Raw genomic sequence first — 21,404 nt, forward strand, 5'->3', positions numbered from 1 at the left:
TATATATATATATATATACACTGCTCAAAAAAATAAAGGGAACACAAAAATAACACATCCTAGATCTGAATTAATTAAATATTCTTCTGAAATACTTTGTTCTTTACATAGTTGAATGTGCTGACAACAAAATCACACAAAAATGAAAAAATGGAAATCAAATTTTTCAACCCATGGAGGTCTGGATTTGGAGTCACACTCAAAATGAAAGTGGAAAAACACACTACAGGCTGATCCAACTTTGATGTAATGTCCTTAAAACAAGTCAAAATGAGGCTCAGTAGTGTGTGTGGCCTCCACGTGCCTGCATGACCTCCCTACAACGCCTGTGCATGCTCCTGATGAGGTGGCGGACGGTCTCCTGAGGGATCTCCTCCCAGACCTGGACTAAAGCATCTGCCAACTCCTGGACAGTCTGTGGTGCAACGTGATGTTGGTGGATAGAACGAGACATGATGTCCCAGATGTGCTCAATTGGATTCAGGTCTGGGGAATGGCAGGCCAGTCCATAGCATCAATGCCTTCGTCTTGCAGGAACTGCTGACACACTCCAGCCACATGAGGTCTAGCATTGTCTTGCATTAGGAGGAACCCAGGGCCAACCGCACCAGCATATAGTCTCACAAGGGGTCTGAGGATCTCATCTCGGTACCTAATGGCAGTCAGGCTACCTCTGGCGAGCACATGGAGGGCTGTGCGGCCCTCCAAAGAAATGCCACCCCACACCATTACTGACCCAATGCCAAACCGGTCATGCTGGAGGATGTTGCAGGCAGCAGAACGTTCTCCACGGCGTCTCAAGACTGTCACGTCTGTCACATGTGCTCAGTGTGAACCTGCTTTCATCTGTGAAGAGCACAGGGCGCCAGTGGCGAATTTGCCAATCTTGGTGTTCTCTGGCAAATGCCAAACGTCCTGCATGGTGTTGGGCTGTAAGCACAACCCCCACCTGTGGACGTCGGGCCCTCATATCACCCTCATGGAGTCTGTTTCTGACCATTTGAGCAGACACATGCACATTTGTGGCCTGCTGGAGGTCATTTTGCAGGGCTCTGGCAGTGCTCCTCCTGTTCCTCCTTGCACAAAGGCGGAGGTAGCGGTCCTGCTGCTGGGTTGTTGCCCTCCTACGGCCTCCTCCAGGTCTCCTGATGTACTGGCCTGTCTCCTGGTAGCGCCTCCATGCTCTGGACACTACGCTGACAGACACAGCAAACCTTCTTGCCACAGCTTGCATTGATGTGTCATCCTGGATAAGCTGCACTACCTGAGCCACTTGTGTGGGTTGTAGACTCCGTCTCATGCTACCACTAGAGTGAAAGCACCGCCAGCATTCAAAAGTGACCAAAACATCAGCCAGGAAGCATAGGAACTGAGAAGTGGTCTGTGGTGACCACCTGCAGAACCACTCCTTTATTGGGGGTGTCTTGCTAATTGCCTATAATTTCCACCTGTTGTCCATCCCATTTGCACAACAGCATGTGAAATTGATTGTCACTCAGTGCTGCTTCCTAAGTGGACAGTTTGATTTCACAGAAGTGTGATTGACTTGGAGTTACATTGTGTTGTTTAAGTGTTCCCTTTATTTTTTTGAGCAGTGTATATATATATATACATATACAGTTGCAAGAAAAGGTATGTGAACCCTTTGGAATTATATGGATTTCTGCACAACTTGGTCATAAAATGTGATCTGATCATCTAAGTCACAACAATAGACAATCACAGTCTGCTTAAACTAATAACACACAAAGAATTCAATGTTACCATGTTTTTATTGAAAACACCATGTAAACATTCACAGTCCAGGTGGAAAAAGTATGTGAACCCTTGGATTTAATAACTGGTTGAACCTCCTTTGGCAGCAATAACTTCAACCAAACGTTTCCTGTAGTTGCAGATCAGACGTGCACAACAGTCTGGAGTATTTCTTGACCATTCCTCTTTACAGAACTGTTTCAGTTCAGCAATATTCTTGGGATGTCTGGTGTGAATCACTTTCTTGAGGTCATGCCACAGCATCTCAATCTGGTTGAGGTCAGGACTCTGGGCCACTCCAGAAGGCGTATTTTCGTCTGCTTAAGCCATTCTGTTGTTGATTTACTTCTATGCTTTTGGTCGTTGTCCTGTTGCAACACCCATCTTCTGTTGAGCTTCAGCTGGTGGACAGATGGCCTTAAGTTCTCCTGCAAAATGTCTTGATAAACTTGGGAATTCATTTTTCCTTCGATGATAGCAATCCATCCAGGCCCCGATGCAGCAAAGCAGCCCCAAACCATGATGCCCCCACCACCATACTTCACAGTTGGGATGAGGTTTTGATGTTGGTGTGCTGTGCCTCTTTTTCTCCACACATAGTGTTGTGTGTTTCTTCCAAACAACTCAACTTTGGTTTCATCTGTCCACAGAATATTTTGCCAGTACTGCTGTGGAACATCCAGGTGCTCTTGTGCAAACTGTAAACGTGCAGCAATGTTGTTGTTTTTTTTGGACAGCACTGGCTTCCTGTGTGGTATCCTCCAATGAAATCCATTCTTGTTTAGTGTTTTACGTATCGTAAATTCGCTAACAGGGATGTTAGCATATGCCAGAGACTTTTGTAAGTCTTTAGCTGACACTCTAGGATTCTTCTTCACCTCATTGAGCAGTCTGTGCTGTGCTCTTTTATAACCCTTTCCGTAGGTCTTCTGAGAGCTCTTTTGTGCGAGGCATCATTCACATCAGGCAATGCTTCTTGTGAAAAGCAAACCCAGAACTGGTGTGTAGTTTTTATAGGGCAGGGCAGCTGTAACCAACACCTCCAATCTCATCTCATTGATTGGACTCCAGTTGGCTGACACCTCACTCCAATTAGGTCTTGGAGATGTCATAAGTCTAGGGGTTCACATACTTTTTCCACCTGCACTGTGAATGTTTACATGGTGTGTTCAATAAAAACATGGTAACCTTTAATTTTGTGTTATTAGTTTAAGCAGACTGTGATTGTCTATTGTTTTGTAGATGAAGATCAGATCACATTTTATGACCAATTTGCGCAGAAATCCATATCATTCCAAAGGGTTCACATACTTTTTCTTGCAACTGTGTGTGTGTATGTATGTATGTATGTATGTATATATATATATATATATATATATATATATATATATATGCTATGTTATGCTCCTGAGGAAGGGGTTCTTTGGCAAGTCCAGAAAAAGTAATCAAGATCCTTAAATTCGACTTTGCAGACATAAGTTCTAAAGAAAAGAGTGTATCTCAAGAAGACATAAAGTTTGTATACACTCTAGAAGAAAGTATGCAGCAGAATCAACAAGGTCATCTTGAAATGCCCTCAACTTTTAGAGACCGACCTCGTCTGCCAAATAACAGAAATCTTGCCCTAGCAAGATTGAAATGTTTGAAGAAAAAGATGGGAAGAGATCCCAAATTCAAGCAGGATTATTTGAAATTCATGGAAGGCATCATTGAAGAAGGGTATGCAGAGAAAGTTAATAACAAACCTAAATAAGGAGAAGTGTGATACATCCCACATCAAGGTGTCTACCACTCAAAGAAACCAGATAAGATTAGAGTAGTATTTGATTGCTCAGCAAAGTACAATGGTGTTGCATTGAATGATCATCTACTAAAAGGACCAGATCTTACAAACACTCTGCCTGGAGTACTGTGTAGATTCAGAAAGTATCCCGTAGCGGTCATGTGTGACGTTGAAAAGATGTTCCACCAGTTTCATGTGCAGAATGAAGATAGAGACTTCCAGAGGTTTCTATGGTGGAAGGATGGAGATACAGATTCAGAGCCAGCAGAATACAGAATGAAAGTATAGAAAGTCGGACCGGCACTCAAAAAATTATAAAAGCAATGTGGAACCAAACAAGTTTATTGAAACACAATGTATCTAGATGCTGACCGTCTAATATACAATCTATTGATAATAAATGTCAATTATAAAAAATCGATTGTAACACAAATCGATTACATAAAATCAGATACATAAAATATAAATGAACATCAATAAAACATTCTGAATCGATTGCTATTACGGTTTCCTATTGAGACATGTGTATATAGATAAGAGTCCTAGTACAAAGGCTTATATGTATAGGTAAGTCCCAGTAGCAGATATCTGATGTCGATCTGTATGTGTAGGACCTCTAATCTCTGTATAAAGGGCACAATTTCACCTAAATTTCAAGCTTTCATAGTCAATCGGTATTGCCTGCTTTAGAGAGTGAATATACACGTTTGTTACTCACGACCCGTTGCGCTGATCAAAAGATTCTTTTTCTATGTGTGGAGGTTTTTCAGGTGGCGTCCCACCACTCGCACCACGCTTCGGGGAGCAAGGGGTGGTTCTTTCTGACCTGAGCACCAGTCGTGATTGTCCATAGTGAGCCATCTGTTTATTGCATCTACAGAATGAAAGTACACTTGTTTGAAGCAGCATCATCTCCAGGTTGCGCCAATTATGGTATAAAGTACCTAGCTAATCAGAATGAAAAGGATTGCCCATCAGCAGCAAATTTTCTGAAGAAAAACTTTTATGTAAATCTGCAATCAAACTAGTGAAAGAAAGCCAAGAGTTATGCGCAAGAGGAAACCTGCGCCTTCACAAATTCATCTAAAACAACAGAGAGGTACTGGAATCCATCAGCGACTCTGTGCAGCAACAATGAAGAATGTACAGGGTGGGCCATTTATATGTGAATGGTTGGTGATATTAACTTCCTGTTTGTGGCACATTAGTATATGTGAGGGGGGAAACTTTTCAAGATGGGTGGTGACCATGGCGGCCATTTTGAAGTCGGCCATTTTGAATCCAACTTTTGTTTTTTCAATAGGAAGAGGGTCATGTGACACATCAAACTTATTGGGAATTTCACAAGAAAAACAATGGTGTGCTTGGTTTTAACGTAACTTTATTTTTTCATAAGAATATATGGTTTCTGACCACTTATAAAATGTGTTCAATGTGCTGCCCATTGTGTTGGATTGTCAATGCAACCCTCTTCTCCCACTCTTCACACACTGATAGCAACACCGCAGGAGAAATGCTAGCACAGGCTTCCGTAGTTTCAGGTGCTGCACATCTCGTATCTTCACAGCATAGACGATTGCCTTCAGATGATACGAGATGTGCAGCACCTGAAACTACGGATACTGGAAGCCTGTGCTAGCATTTCTCCTGCGGTGTTGCTATCAGTGTGTGACGAGTGGGAGAAAAGGGTTGCATTGACAATCCAACACAATGGGCAGCACATTGAACACATTTGGTGGTCAGAAACTTGTAAATAACTCATGAAAGAATGAAGTTACGTTAATACCAAGCACCATTGTTTTTCTTGTGAAATTCCCAATAAGTTTGATGTGTCACATGACCCTCTTCTTATTGAAAAAACAAAAGTTGGATTCAAAATGGTCAACTTCAAAATGGCCGCCATGGTCACCACCCATCTTGAAAAGTTTCCCCCCTCACATATACTAATGTGCCACAAACAGGAAGTTAATATCACCAACCATTCCTATTTTATTAAGGTGTATCCATATAAATGGCCCACCCTGTAGATCTCAATTATAATCATCTTCCAGTTTAGAACGTACTTGGATTGGGATGGAATGTAGAGAACGACAAGTTCTTCTTTTGAAGTATCTATTGAAGAGAAAGTTGCAACTACACTGCGTGCAGAATTATTAGGCAAATGAGTATTTTGACCACATCATCCTCTTTATGCATGTTGTCTTACTCCAAGCTGTATAGGCTCGAAAGCCTACTACCAATTAAGCATATTAGGTGATGTGCATCTCTGTAATGAGAAGGGGTGTGGTCTAATGACATCAACACCCTATATTAGGTGTGCATAATTATAAGGCAACTTCCTTTCCTTTGGCAAAATGGGTCAAAAGAAGGACTTGACAGGCTCAGAAAAGTCAAAAATAGTGAGATATCTTGCAGAGGGATGCAGCACTCTTAAAATTGCAAAGCTTCTGAAGCGTGATCATCGAACAATCAAGCGTTTCATTCAAAATAGTCAACAGGGTCGCAAGAAGCGTGTGGAAAAACCAAGGCGCAAAATAACTGCCCATGAACTGAGAAAAGTCAAGCGTGCAGCTGCCAAGATGCCACTTGCCACCAGTTTGGCCATATTTCAGAGCTGCAACATCACTGGAGTGCCCAAAAGCACAAGGTGTGCAATACTCAGAGACATGGCCAAGGTAAGAAAGGCTAAAGGACGACCACCACTGAACAAGACACACAAGCTGAAACGTCAAGACTGGGCCAAGAAATATCTCAAGACTGATTTTTCTAAGGTTTTATGGACTGATGAAATGAGAGTGAGTCTTGATGGGCCAGATGGATGGGCCCGTGGCTGGATTGGTAAAGGGCAGAGAGCTCCAGTCCGACTCAGACGCCAGCAAGGTGGAGGTGGAGTACTGGTTTGGGCTGGTATCATCAAAGATGAGCTTGTGGGGCCTTTTCGGGTTGAGGATGGAGTCAAGCTCAACTCCCAGTCCTACTGCCAGTTTCTGGAAGACACCTTCTTCAAGCAGTGGTACAGGAAGAAGTCTGCATCCTTCAAGAAAAACATGATTTTCATGCAGGACAATGCTCCATCACACGCGTCCAAGTACTCCACAGCGTGGCTGGCAAGAAAGGGTATAAAAGAAGAAAATCTAATGACATGGCCTCCTTGTTCACCTGATCTGAACCCCATTGAGAACCTGTGGTCCATCATCAAATGTGAGATTTACAAGGAGGGAAAACAGTACACCTCTCTGAACAGTGTCAGGGAGGCTGTGGTTGCTGCTGCACGCAATGTTTATGGTGAACAGATCAAAACACTGACAGAATCCATGGATGGCAGGTTTTTGAGTGTCCTTGCAAAGAAAGGTGGCTATATTGGTCACTGATTTGTTTTTGTTTTGTTTTTGAATGTCAGAAATGTATATTTGTGAATGTTGAGATGTTATATTGGTTTCACTGGTAAAAATAAATAATTGAAATGGGTATATATTTGTTTTTTGTTAAGTTGCCTAATAATTATGCACAGTAATAGTCACCTGCACACACAGATATCCCCCTAAAATAGCTAAAACTAAAAACAAACTAAAAACTACTTCCAAAAATATTCAGCTTTGATATTAATGAGTTTTTTGGGTTCATTGAGAACATGGTTGTTGTTCAATAATAAAATTAATCCTCAAAAATACAACTTGCCTAATAATTCTGCACTCCCTGTAGATGAACCATTCTTTCCACAGTGGCTTCTATATTTGATCCATTGGGATTCTTGGCCCCAGTAATCCTCAGAGCAAAAGAAATACTGCAAGAATTATGCAGACAGAAGTTGGGATGGGATAAGCCCATACCTGAAAATTTGAGGCCAAGGTGGGAGAGTTGGATAAGAGACTTGCAAAACTTGAGAGAAGTTCGGATACCCAAATGTTTTGTACCTCATGATTTTGGAAAGTACAAGAAAATAGAACTTCATCACTTTTCAGATGCCAGTAGTTATGGTTATGGTCAGTGCTCCTACATCAGAGTAATAGGAGAAGAAAAGATACTGTGCCCTGGTTATGGGGAAGGCCAGAGTTGCACCTACCAGTATTCAGACAATACCAAGACTTGAACTGACAGCAGCCGTTGTTTCAGCATCAGTAAGCAAGTTTCTGAGAGAAGAATTGGAATTGAAAATAGATGAAGAATATTTTTGGACAGACTCACAAGTTGTTTTAGGATACATAAACAACGAAGCTCGAAGATTCCATATCTTTGTCGTCAACAGAGTTGAGAAAATTTGGGAAATAACAAATCCGGAACATTGGCATCACATTGACACAAAGCATAACCCAGAAGATCATGCTTCAAGAGGCCTGAATGTAACTGAATTGAAAAATTCAAACTGGTTCACCGATCCAGAGCTCCTTTGGGAAAAGGAAATCACGCCCAGTAAAGGTTACACAGAATTGTCTATGGGTGATCTAGAAGTAAAAGTTGTACAAAAATTTTGCACTGCTGCCAAGTGTCAAGATGACATACTTGAAAGACTAGCCAGATGTTCAAAATGGAATACAGTCATAAACGTAGTAGCTCGAAGATAACGTTTGGCAAAGGGAATTAGAAAGAAGGAATTGTTGGATGTTGAAGAAAGAATGAAAGCTGAAGAAACAGTCATAAGACTCATTCAACAGAGATTCTAGGGTGAAGAGTTGAAGAGACTTAGTCAAGAACCTAAAAGGCTTCCAAACAACCACCCATTGTACAAGCTTAATCTTGTTCTGCAGGATGGTGGGAGGGAGACTGGAAAATGCATCGTTACCTAGCAGAGTGAAGCATCCAGCAATTCTACCCAAAAACTTTACCTTCACAAGATTGATTATTGATCACTACCACAACATATCCTTGCATCAAGGAAGAAGCTTTACCCAAAGCTGTTTGAGAGAAGGTGGTTACTGGATTGTGAAAGGAAGCAAAGTATATAAGTAAATGTGTAGTCTGCAGAATGGCACGTAGACCTACCAAAGACCAAAGAATGGTAGATTTACCGGCAGATTGTGTAAACCCATCACCACTATTTTTTTTTATAGCGGAATGGATTGTTTTGTCCCATTCATCACCAAACGGAACCGCAAGGAGTACAAGAGATATGGACTAATATTTACATGTCTGAGTTCCAGAGCTATTCACCTGGAAATGTTAGAAGATATGTCAACTGACGCATTCATCAACGCCTTAAGATGTTTCATAGCCATTAAAGGTACCGTCAGAGAGCTTAGATCTGATCAAGGATCTAATTTTGTCGGATGCAAAGAATGAATTGAAGAAAGCTCTAAAAGAGATTGATAAAGAAAAAGTAACTGAGTATTTGCTAGAGAAACAGTGTGATTTTCACATGAATGCTCCACATGCAAGCCATACAGGAGGAGTTTAGGAAAGACAAATCAGAACTGTGAGAAATGTGTTAAGTTCAGTGTTGAAAAAGAACACCAGAAGAATAGATGATGCTTCACCTAGGACCCTATTCTATGAAGTAATGTCTATTGCTAACAGTCGTCCACTTACAGTTAATAAAAGCAACGATCCAACAAGTTTGGACCCTTTAACTCCCAACCATCTACTTCACCTTAAGTCGGATTACATACAGCCACCGCCTGGCAAGTTCACCAAAGAGGATTTATATGCCAGAAGGAGATAGCGAAGAGTTCAATATCTATCAGAACAGTTTTGGAATAGATGGAGGAAAGAGTACTTAGCCAATCCTATGCTAAGAATTAAATGGCCAACACCCAGAAGAAATGTCCAAGTTTGTGACAGTGCTAGTGAAAGAAGATTTACCTAGAAGTCAATGGAAATTGGCCAAAGTTCTAGAAGTTCAAAAGGATGAAGACAAACTAGTAAGAAGAGTGTTGTTACAAATAGGAGACTCAAAACTTGACAAAAAAGGAAAATGTCTCACTACTCCACTCAAGTTGGAACGTCCTATACAGAGGTTAGTTGTTCTACTTGAGTGATAAAAGACACTTGGAAGTTGAGAACCTCATGGAAAATTCCTCAAATTCATGTTCAAGTCCTACCACTAAGAACATAGAATTATAGGTAATTTTGGTGGGAGTGTAGCTGGACAGCTAAGACTTGTCCTAGTTTGCTAATATAGCTTGTATGTTTATGCAGCTGGACCTGCCAATAACCTTAATACAGTTCCTATGTTTATGTCTTAGAGACAGGGGCAGAGATGTTTACTGTGACATCATGTTTTGGATGTCATGTGACTGTTATATTTTGTGTTCACAGAAGCAGAAAAAGATAATATATGCCTTTAAGATTAATGTAATGTAAGGTAAGCTCAGTGACACAGCAGAAACAACAGAAAGTATAGTGTTAATCTGTTGTTACTGGGCAGAAGTCTAGACCAATCACAGCCAGATTCTCACACAGCCTGTCTGGGAATTCCCCCAGCTCCTGCTGCTAGAATCATTACTCACCCTAGTTGCCCTACAGACTACTTAGCCCAGGGCGACCCCCTGATGGTGGAGGTTCCCTGTCCCCGAACCTAATGCTATCCGGTCCCTAATAAACCCTAGTAAAGGAAAAGATAGTTAACATATAGAATGTAAATGGTTATCCTAGTGAATGGATACCACTGCCACTCTCTAAAAGAGAAAAAACAAGAACCACAGTAAGGGAAAAGATAGTTAACATATAGAATGTAAATGGTTATCCTAGTGAATGGATACCACTGCCACTCTCTAAAAGAGAAAAAACAAAAAACCCGACGCGTTTCGCCTAGAACTTTCCAGGCTCATCAGGGGGTGATCTCAATACCAAGATAGATATGCCAAATATGATACAGAATATAATACTCAGCTCCAAGCCAGATGCAAACAGCAGCTTTTGTGGACCACCAGGAATAAGGCTGTCCCACTAATGATACCTAAAGGGAATGTATACGCACAATCAGTAAAAGGTCCATGTCCTGCAAAGAAAGTATCTATTAAGGTATATCTGAGCAAGAAGACCGGGTCCTACTTACATGTGGACAAGTGATGGAGTCCCCACAAGAACCAAAATGCAGAGAAACGAGCAGAGCCTACATCGCCTATATGATAGTTGTTAAAATGATGAGCTACAGGTGTGTCTTTTAATTTTTTTATATCGTTGATATGCTCACAGACCCTTTTTCGAAATTTTCTTTTTGTTTTGCCAATGTATATACATTGTCCAAGAAAAGGGAGGACCTCCTGATGCCAAGGCCCAGGGATAAGTCAGACGAGGGTCTGATACGCCTGATTTCCACCTTCGACTCTGGCAACAAGGAGGTGGTATCCATTCTGAGAACATACTGGCCAATACTCACGATGGACCCAGATTTAACACAGGTGATTAAAGAAATATCCCCAAGTTACCTACCGGAAAGGAAGGAGCTTGCGGGATCGACTAGTTCATAGTCACTATGAGGGTCCCAAAAAAGAGGGCACTTGGCTAGACCGCAAGCCTTTGGGCGTCTTTAAATGCGGATCTTGTAAAGCCTGCAATTTCATCAACACCTCGAAGACAGTAATTTGTTCTGTTACACAACGTCCCTTTGCTATCCGGGACTTTGCAAACTGTAAAACGAAAGGCGTTATATATATTTGCCAATGTATATGTCCTATGGACTACATTGGCAAAACAAAAAGAGAATTTCGAAGAAGGGTCTGTGAGCATATCAACGATATTAAAAAATTAAAAGACACACCTGTAGCTCATCATTTTAACCACTATCATATGGGCGATGTAGGCTCTGCTCGTTTCTCTGTCCTCGAGGTGGTCCCCCTCCCTGAAAGAAGAGGCGATTGGGACAAGAAGATCCTCCAAAAAGAAACAGCATGGATCTACCGTTTTCAGTCCCAGTCCCCCCTTGGGCTTAATGAAAGATTAAATTTCACATGTTTCATCTGAATTCCCTGTTCCTTTAATATACACCTTTCTTCAGTAATAATTTAAGAAACCTTGTATGTGGCCCTTTAACTGGCCTGATTGATGCAAGAAGCATCCTATTATTGGTGAACAAATATCAGTTCATCATATCGTTTCGAATTTGGTGTCCTCCCCCCTTCTTATATCGTCATTAGGGAGATGACCCAAGTGATTGTTATCCCTCTCTTTGTATACCTATTAATATTTTGGAGACATTTGTGTGTGATGGTCCCATCACGTGTCTGGCCTTCTTTGTGGGTGCCATCTTTTTCACACAAAAAAAGCATTGAGTCCATTGGTCATTTCTATCTAATCTATGGTCTCATGCTTTACCGATTTTATTATTCTGCAGTTACTTTATCTTCGGCACTCCTGTAGAGATCTTGCGTATCAGGATGCGTTCCATTAGTAAGCCGGAAATGATGTTTAAGAACTTCCGGTTTCGGCATTGAACCATATGACGTTGACAGGAAGATATGCGCTCCAGAGTGTGGTCCGGACACCGGAAGTAAGCCTCTGGCGTCCGGACGTCAGGCCTGGGGAAGCGATTTGATTAAATAAATGGCGCCACAACGGCCAGACACAGCTTGGCCCAAGCATTTTGGTTCTTGTGGGGACTCCATCACTTGTCCACATGTAAGTAGGACCCGGTCTTCTTGCTCAGATGTACCTTAATAGATACTTTCTTTGCAGGACATGGGTCTTTTACTGATTGTGCGTATACATTCCCTTTAGGTATCATTAGTGGGACAGCCTTATTCCTGGTGGTCCACAAAAGCTGCTGTTTGCATCTGGCTTGGAGCTAAGTATTATATTCTGTATCATATTTGGCATATCTATCTTGGTATTGAGATCACCCCCAGATGAGCCTGAAAAGTTCTAGGCGAAACGCGTCGGGGTTCTTGTCTTTTCTCTTTTAGAGAGTGGCAGTGGTATCCATTCACTAGGATAACCATTTACATTCTATATGTTAACTATCTTTTCCCTTACTAGGGTTTATTAGGGACCGGATAGCATTAGGTTCGGGGACAGGGAAGCTAAGTAGTCTGTAGGGCAACTAGGGTAAGTCTTCTCTGCCCTGCCCTCTCTATAAGACCTTGGTCCCTCCCCTGGAACCTCTTTTTTTTATCCTGTCACTATGAATGTTTTCTCTTAGGGGTTACTACTCCCCTGTAAAGAAATCTTGGTAATTGTAGTGCACAATTCATTGGTATATATATATATATATACCTATACCCTTTCTACTATAAATAAAGGTATTTTTAAAGGTCACGTTCTTTACTCCATGAAATTCCCTTCGAAATTAATGTGACAGAGTATCTAAGCAACAAAATCCTAATGCTTGGTGGTAGAATCATTACTCACCAGAGAAAGGAGCTGAATAGACACACAGTTCCAGTCAGAGTCCAGTTTTATGGGAACAAGAGACCAAAATAGGTATTTAAAACAGTTATATAATGTTAGTATTGTGTTTAGAACTGTATACTGAACTAGGTATATATGTGTTTACTTACAGTTCCACCAAATCAAAATCAATTGCAAATACAATTGCCAAATACTAATTTCAAGCATACAATTGCTAGCATTCAGATTCCATATTGCAATCCAAATTGCATACAACCATACCAGATCATACTCAACCAATCTTCAAATAGTCACAAATAGTTCTACTTGCAGGCCCTCGGAATCTGAGAAATCAGGCTCAGACGAGGATACTTCCGATTCAGTCTGTGAATTGTTACTTACAGTTTGTGAATTGTTACATACTGCAAGTAGAACTATTAGTTAAATCTCAGATATACATCTCAGACAGATCATAAAGTGCTTAAATAACTTAAAGTGAGAGTACAGATACTCAAGAGATAAATATATCCACCATTTTATGTTGAATGACAAGATTGAACCACCAACTTAATCATACCGCCATTTTGTGATATCTTTTCAACACGTGTTATGTACATGGACTATCTGCTGCGAAGGCGGCAGTGTTATACAGTACAGACCAAAAGTTTGGACACACCTTCTCATTCAAAGAGTTTTCTTTATTTTCATGACTATGAAGGAATCAAAACTATGAATTAACACATGTGGAATTATATACATAACAAACAAGTGTGAAACAACTGAAAATATGTCATATTCTAGGTTCTTCAAAGTAGCGACTTTTTTGCTTGGATTACTGCTTTGCACACTCTTGGCATTCTCTTGATGAGCTTCAAGAGGTAGTCCCCTGAAATGGTCTTCCAACAGTCTTGAAGGAGTTCCCAGAGATGCTTAGCACTAGTTGGCCCTTTTGCCTTCACTCTGCGGTCCAGCTCACCCCAAACCATCTCGATTGGGTTCAGGTCCGGTGACTGTGGAGGCCAGGTCATCTGGCGCAGCACCCCATCACTCTCCTTCATGGTCAAATAGCCCTTACTTTCAAAGTTTTTCCCAATTTTTCGGCTGACTGACTGACCTTCATTTCTTAAAGTAATGATGGCCACTGGTTTTTCTTTACTTAGCTGCTTTTTTCTTGCCATAATACAAATTCTAACAGTCTATTCAGTAGGACTATCAGCTGTGTATCCACCTGACTTCTCCTCAATGCCACTGATGGTCCCAACCCCATTTATAAGGCAAGAAATCCCACTTATTAAACCTGACAGGGCACACCTGTGAAGTGAAAACCATTTCAGGGGACTACCCCTTGAAGCTCATCAAGAGTGTGCAAAGCAGTAATCCAAGCAAAAGGTGGCTACTTTGAAGAACCTAGAATATGACATATTTTCAGTTGTTTCACACTTGTTTGTTATGTATATAATTCCACATGTGTTAATTCATAGTTTTGATGCCTTCAGTGTGAATCTACAATTTTCATAGTCATGAAAATAAAGAAAACTCTTTGAATGAGAAGGTGTCCAAACTTTTGGTCTGTACTGTGCATTTGATGTGCTCTTTAAACCTACTGTTTCCATAGAACGGCGCTAGAGGAATTACAGAGTAATAGACAGTCTGGTTAGACTAAAAGTCAGAGATACCAAAATTCTTCTAATGCCACAGCGCAAAAGGCACTTCATAGTGCTCCGCCTGCCACACATCCCCCATCCTGCCGACAATCGTTGACCAGCAGTACATACCCTGTTTACATGGGGAGACACTCTGCGACCAGTGCGCATATTTCACATAAAAGAGCCGATCAGCTGACAAATGAGTGTTTATTGGTTTGCCAGCCGATCGCTGCCCTGTTTACACACATGCTTCATCAGCCGGACCCTTTGGTACGCCAGGTTCAAGCTTTTGTGCAACATTTTATTTTTCCGTTTTTGGGGGTGGCCTATCACTAATCAGGAAAGGTGATCTAGGGATGAAATTCTGCAGAGATCTAGAGATTGGGTCAGATAGATAACTATAAGTTTTGAGGTGGGTAATGGGACTGAACTGAGGGAAAGAAGTTTACTGTAAAGAACATTACTTTCACCCTCACATAAAGGCCTCATGCAACATGGATCTCGGAAGGAGCCGTCCTATAGAAGTGAATGGGACGGCTTCTTGTAATTACACTGCTCACTGCTGCGATGTCGACAGTGGTCAGGTAAAGAATGAAAGGAAGGCTGGGCTGGAACGGCATGCGGCCTTCTCTTCAACCAGCTGATTGGCGGGGGCGCCGGACATACAAGATGCATTCACAAGACAAGTGATCGGCAGTACAATAACTGTCCTGATCCTCAGTCAGTGGAAATCTTTTATCATGCAAGCCGAAAGCCTACATTAATTGTAAGTCTGCTGCTATCATAGTCAGCTGACTGATGTTATGTTCAGGAGCATCTTTACACAATGCATCTGGCTTGAAGGTCCTCTTTCCTGTAACTGAATGACTTTTCTAATTTGAAAAACTACAAAACCAAAAAGAAACTTGTAAATTATCTGTAATCAGAAAGAAGTTCTCCAGTTCCTCCTCCTGCCCCCTCCGGGCTTTGTTCATATGATGTATTTTTTGAAACAATGTTCTTGTGTCTTCATCACATAGCACTGATTTAATTAAGGTCTCTTTTTTCCCCCCTCTGTACTGACTTTAAATGGTTATTGATGTCACAAAATGTAAGACGGTCTTCCTACACTTCCCGTATAGGACACTCAGATGTACGCCAAAGAATCGGTGGCTTGAAGTTTTCTAGTGCATGGCTAAGGCCAGCCATAACCATCAGGCAGCTCCTCTGCCTCGACCCCTCCATAGACTTCATAATTTATGTATCCAACGCTCCATTCACTTCTATGGGGCTGACGGAAATAGCCGAGCCAGTGCTTGACTATTTTTGGCAGTCCCATAAATATGGAGGGTGACCGCAAATGCGTGGTGCACCCTCCTTCACTTTGTGGGCTCTGTTCTAGAGATAGGTGCAGGTCCCACCTCTGGGATCCTAGTGATAGGTCCCCAGTGTATGAGATTGGCCAACCCATTTAAAGGATCACTCTGAACAAGACTAATCCACTGTGCTATGCCTAGCATAGGGCCTGAGGAGGGCGGCTCTGACACGAGGATTCTCTCTCTGATATTCCTTGTAAGTCTACATTATGGCCCCTTCGAAAGCGCAGTAGGTATAACCCAGTATTTAATTACCATCCAAAAATGTTTAATCATATATTACCAGCCTATATATTGAATTAATATGTAGTGAATATTCTACTGTATATAATTTTTTAATAAAAAAAAAAAAAAGTGGATGGTTTTCTGGATATCATATTTTTTTAAGTCGCTTCATGAATTCTACTTCCTGAATAGCAGGCCACAACGTGGATGAGCCCCTTGAGGCTGGTCACCGTTGCCAGATGTTTTGATCCAAGCAACGGGGAGAAGAACGGCGGCCATGCAGGGATCCGGACCGACGTCAGGTAAGTATAATCCATATAAGGGGCCCGAGCCCTTAGGGGTGTTGGGGGGTATTTTAGATATCTGATAACTTTCTTTGGACTTTTTGCACCACATACAGCCTCGCTTAACTTTCTCAGACCATTCATTGCGGCCAGAGAGAAAAGGGGATGATGGACGCAGTTTAGGCTACTTTCACACTCGCGTTTGGTGCGGATCTGTCATGAATCTGCACAGACGGATCCGTTCAGATAATACAACCGCCTGCACCCATTCAGAACGGATCCGTTTGTATTATCTTTAACATAGTCAAGACGGATCCGTCTTGAACACCATTGAAAGTCAATAGAGGACGGATCCGTTTTCTATTGTGTCATAGAAAACGGATCCGTCCCCATTGACTTACATTGTGTGTCAGATCGGATCCATTTGGCTCAGTTTTGTCAGACGGACACCAAAACGCTGCAAGCCTCCAAAGCGGAATGGAGACGGAACTGATGCATTCTGAGCGGATCCTTTTCCATTCAGAATGCATTAAAGGGAGTCTGTCACCACATTTGGGCATATTAGACTGATCAAATAGTGTTATATGTGCCACCCAGAACTTAAAAACGGTACCTTTGTTGTGGAAAACTGACTTTTCTTTTAGCCAAAAATGAACTTTGAACATTATGTTAATTAGCCCTCTCAAGTGCCCAGGGCGGCGTCTCAATCCTCCGAGCCCCAGGCAGCACCTCCTCAACGGCTCATAACCCCGCCCTCCGTGTGCCTCTGCCCGCCCGTTTACTCCCCTCCTCTGTCCTTTTCCACTGCAGCTGCGCGGTCAAATTCGTAGCGGGCGCATGCGCAGTAGGTATTGCGATGCCCTGCCAGGAGCGGGCATCGCATTGCGCATGCGCCCGCTACGAATTTGACCAAATGTGGTGACAGACTCCCTTTAAGGGCAAAACTGATCCGTTCTGGACCGCTTGTGAGATCCCTGAACGGATCTCAAAAACGGAAAGCCAAAACGTTAGACTGTCACACATTACACTAATAAGTGCAACGCTCTTCTATTAAAATCTTAATCTAGGCCTATCAGAAGAACAATATCGCTGTCATAGCATCATCCTAATTTTACAATGTATTATTATACTAGCAGATAACATCTTTACCTCAAAATTGTTAACCGTCTGTGTTGACGTCTTGTATTTTATTTCCAATGGTACAGTATAGGACCGCCGAAATGAGAAAGAAAAACATCCAAAAATTATATTAAAAAAACAATTTATGAATATCAAGTGTGCGTTCAACTTTTGCGTGGAATATCCCTGACACTTTTGACAGTGACACACTCATTTGTCTTGCTGCTGGGATGCACTAGTGGGTAAATTGCGTGGTAAACGCTCCTGGCTGTGTCTGCCCTCCCTGTAATCTGCTATATGAATTGCTATGACCTTAGTGATTTGTAAGCTAGTCCATGAGTATTACATTTCCTACGCCTAACATGTATGACACTGATTAGTGTATAGTATATCCTTCATTGCCACCATTATGATCAGTAATGGCCATCATAGTGGTTAATGTGACGGGTCGTGACACCATGATAGAAGGAAAGCTTGTACGTGTCAGAGCTACAGATTTATGGCCATAAATAGGTGTATTGTCGGCGCGTGTGCGATGCTGATGTGTTAGTTTATATAATCGAAGTGGATTATGTGAGTGACAGCTCCATGTCTCATCAGCAGGAGCGCCTGCTTCCAGCTTTGCAGTCTCCTGTAAGTTGCTATTTTTACTTCTAGACCACCCCCTTCCCTGCAGAGAGAAGTTGAAGACACTTTGGTGGAATTTCCTCCTGAAATCCTTTAAGTACATTGCTGTACAGATGTGGTCCATAGAAGCAGCTACAAGTTTCTTTGTGCTCCTTCCATCTGCTGATCAGATGTTCCTTTTGCCTGGAGCGCTGTATGCTGCGAGATGCATGGCAAGAGACCATGGTGGACGGACAGCATGTCATGTACATCTTCATACAAAGATTTGCCCTAGCAGCTTTTTAACTGCTAAAAGAAAGTGCCATTTTTTTGCTGTGTGGACCGTATATTGCGGATCGTGGACCTATTCAAGTATATGGATCTATAACAGCAAACGGCATGCACCCGGCTGATGCTGTGCATTGCGGACCGCCATTTGTGGTCCACAGCACGGGGCACATACACTCGTGTGCATGAGCCCTTAGGCTAGGCCACCGCCATTTTATGGCATCCTTGTCTAAGCCCAGCAGGGGCGAGCAGTAACTTGGCTATCTCATGACAGCCGGACTCCTGCAGCCAGTCCTGGCTGTTTAAGCCCTTAGATGCCGCGGTAAATAGCAATCTTAGCATCCAAGTAGTTTCAGAGGGAGGAAGCTACCTCTGTCAGCCATCGGCACCTCCGCAAAAGTGATCACGGGGTTTACCTGGCAGCTGGGTGTGTAGGGAAGGTCCCCATATCTGCCTTCTGTGTATGCGCCAGACGTGTCCGTTTTCTACGTAAGTAGTATAGTGTATTATGTGAGCGATCAAAGGAGCATTTAGATTGTGAGCTCCACTGGGGACAAAAGTAATGATAATGTCCGTAATGCGCTGCGGAATATGTCAGCACTATATAAATATCAGATGTGCTTTTTAATACTGGTGGGGCTGCGGGCTTCCTTGTCCCTGCCATTAAAGGGGTTGTCCACGTTTTTTTATTTAAGTTTTTACTAAAATGAGAGGGGGCCTGGTGAAATAATAAATACCTCCACTTCATGCGCCTGCCTTGATCCAGCGTCTCAGGCCGCAGCCAATGATGTTTGGCTCCAGTGGTGATGTTCCATGTACCGCTGCAGCCAGTCTGTGGAGTCCAGTGATTGGCTGCAGGGCTTTTTTTCTTTTGACGTTGGGATGGATTGTTTCCACACACGATGCTGTGGTCGCATCTCAACCTGCAAGTTACTGTGACACACAAGTCTCCGGAAATCCAGCAGGGTTGGTCTTCCGAAGACTTGAATGGCGCAATGCGACCGCATTCATTGTCATTATTTTGTGACACACCATTGTGATACTGCTGTCTCCGGGCTCGCGGCATGTGGCCCCAGCCTAAGAGTTTGGCACCACAGCGATCTTGATTACACTCAAGGATCGCGGTGCTAGCATAGAAATGAACGTGGGTTCAACAACGTGGGCCGTGACCCCAGAATTGTAAAAAAAAATCCAGTATTTTTTGAGCTTCTGCAATTGCAGCACGTTTGTGAGTCGTGCTGTGACCCCATTGATTTCTGTGCTAGCACCGCTACACAGCTGTCCCGTGACCAAGATCACCGTGTAGCCTAAGGCCTCATTCACTTTTCCGTTTTTTTTTTTTTTTTACAGACGTGTGCTGTCAGCATTTTTAGTAGACCGCATACTGACCCATAAGAAATCTATGGTCTGTTCACATTTCCATTAAATTTTACGTTCTGTGCCTCCGCTGAACAACAGCAGAAGCGCGTCCTACTTTGATCCGTGTCCCGGACCATACCCGCCCATGTAAGTCTACGGGTCGGTGAAAATCATGTACACCATACGGATGTCACCTGTGATGCGTCCATTTTTCACGGAAAACAGATAGGAAATGCTCTTGAAATTAAGTTGCAGCTGAGCATCGTCCGTAAATTACGGATGACACGCGGAGGATAAAAACGGACACACTGACCAACCACGGATCCTTCACAGATGAATCAGGTACACTTTTTTTTTTTTTTTTCCATCGATGTGATACTGACACGGAAATGTGAATGAGGCCTAACCCTAAAGCACGCAGCATGAAATTCCGTGAAATGCCCACAGAATGGGCGAACGCGATGCAGAGTACTGGCTGCCCTAAAACAACAGCGACAGCGAGCATTGCAAGTAGGGGGATGCAATTCCAATACACTAAGGGCTCATGCACACGACAGTATTTTGCGTTCAGTATACTGGCCGTTTTTGTAGTTCAGTATGCGGAACATATACTGAACCATTCATTTCAATGGTTCAGCAAAAAATACTGAAGTGTCTCCGTGTGCATTCCGTTTCAGTATTTCAGTATTTCCGTCCTGTGAAAAGATAGAACATGTCCTATTCTTGTCCGCAAATCACGGTGCTTGGCTCCATTCAAGTCAATGGGTCCGCAAAAAAAACGGAACACATACGGAAATGCATCCGTATGTCTTCCGTTTCTGTTCCGTTTTTTGCTGAACCATCTATTGAAAATGTTATGCCCAGCCCAATTTCATCTATGTAATTACTGTATACTGTATATGCCATACGGAAAAACGGAACGGAAAAACGGAACAGAAACGGAAACACAACGGAAACAAAAAACGGAACAACGGATCCGTGAAAAACGGACCGCAAAACACTGAAAAAGCCATACGGTCGTGTGCATGAGGCCTTAGAAAGCAATTCCTCATGTAAGTTAATATCTTATATTTACATAATGAATCAGGTTTCTGTGAGGAAACAACTCATTAAGCGTAAAGAGAAATGTAGTCCATCCACTCATCCGGAATCTTTTACTACTGCCTGGCACAGTGGTCAGCGATAATCGGCGCTGGCAGTGCGCCCTGTATGACGGCACCGCTCGCTGCTGTTTACACTGGCCGGCCATGATATAATAGGTCTCTATGGAGGCGGTGCCCAGGACCATTCCGACATTGATCTATCAGCGCGCTCGCTCCTGACACGGTTAGCGCCTTCCAGGTGCATGACGTCACCGCGCCTCAGCCAATCCGCCGGCGGCCTGTCGGCGTATGTCCATATAAGGAGATGCTGCGCTTTGGCTGCGGCACGTTACCTTACATGGCTGGGAGCTCGCGCCTCCGCCCTAGTGCGCGCCGCATAGTTTTGTGGCGGGAGCCCGGGAGAGCGCGCGCGGCCCCGTCGTCCTCCTCCCGGTGTTACCTCACTGAGGGAGGCTCCCGGGAGACCGACAGTCCGTACTGGACGTTGTCGGTTCTCCCAGAGCTGGGTATTGCAGGCGCCGCTCTCTGTGAGGCTGTAACCCGCAGTCAGCGTTGTCATTGGGGGGGATTTATCATGAGGTGAATTTTTTAAGTCCGTTTTGCTTTGAATACGCAATTAG

The sequence above is a fragment of the Bufo bufo genome, chromosome 11 (assembly GCF_905171765.1).
Source record: "Bufo bufo chromosome 11, aBufBuf1.1, whole genome shotgun sequence".
Taxonomy (NCBI): Eukaryota; Metazoa; Chordata; class Amphibia; order Anura; family Bufonidae; genus Bufo; species Bufo bufo.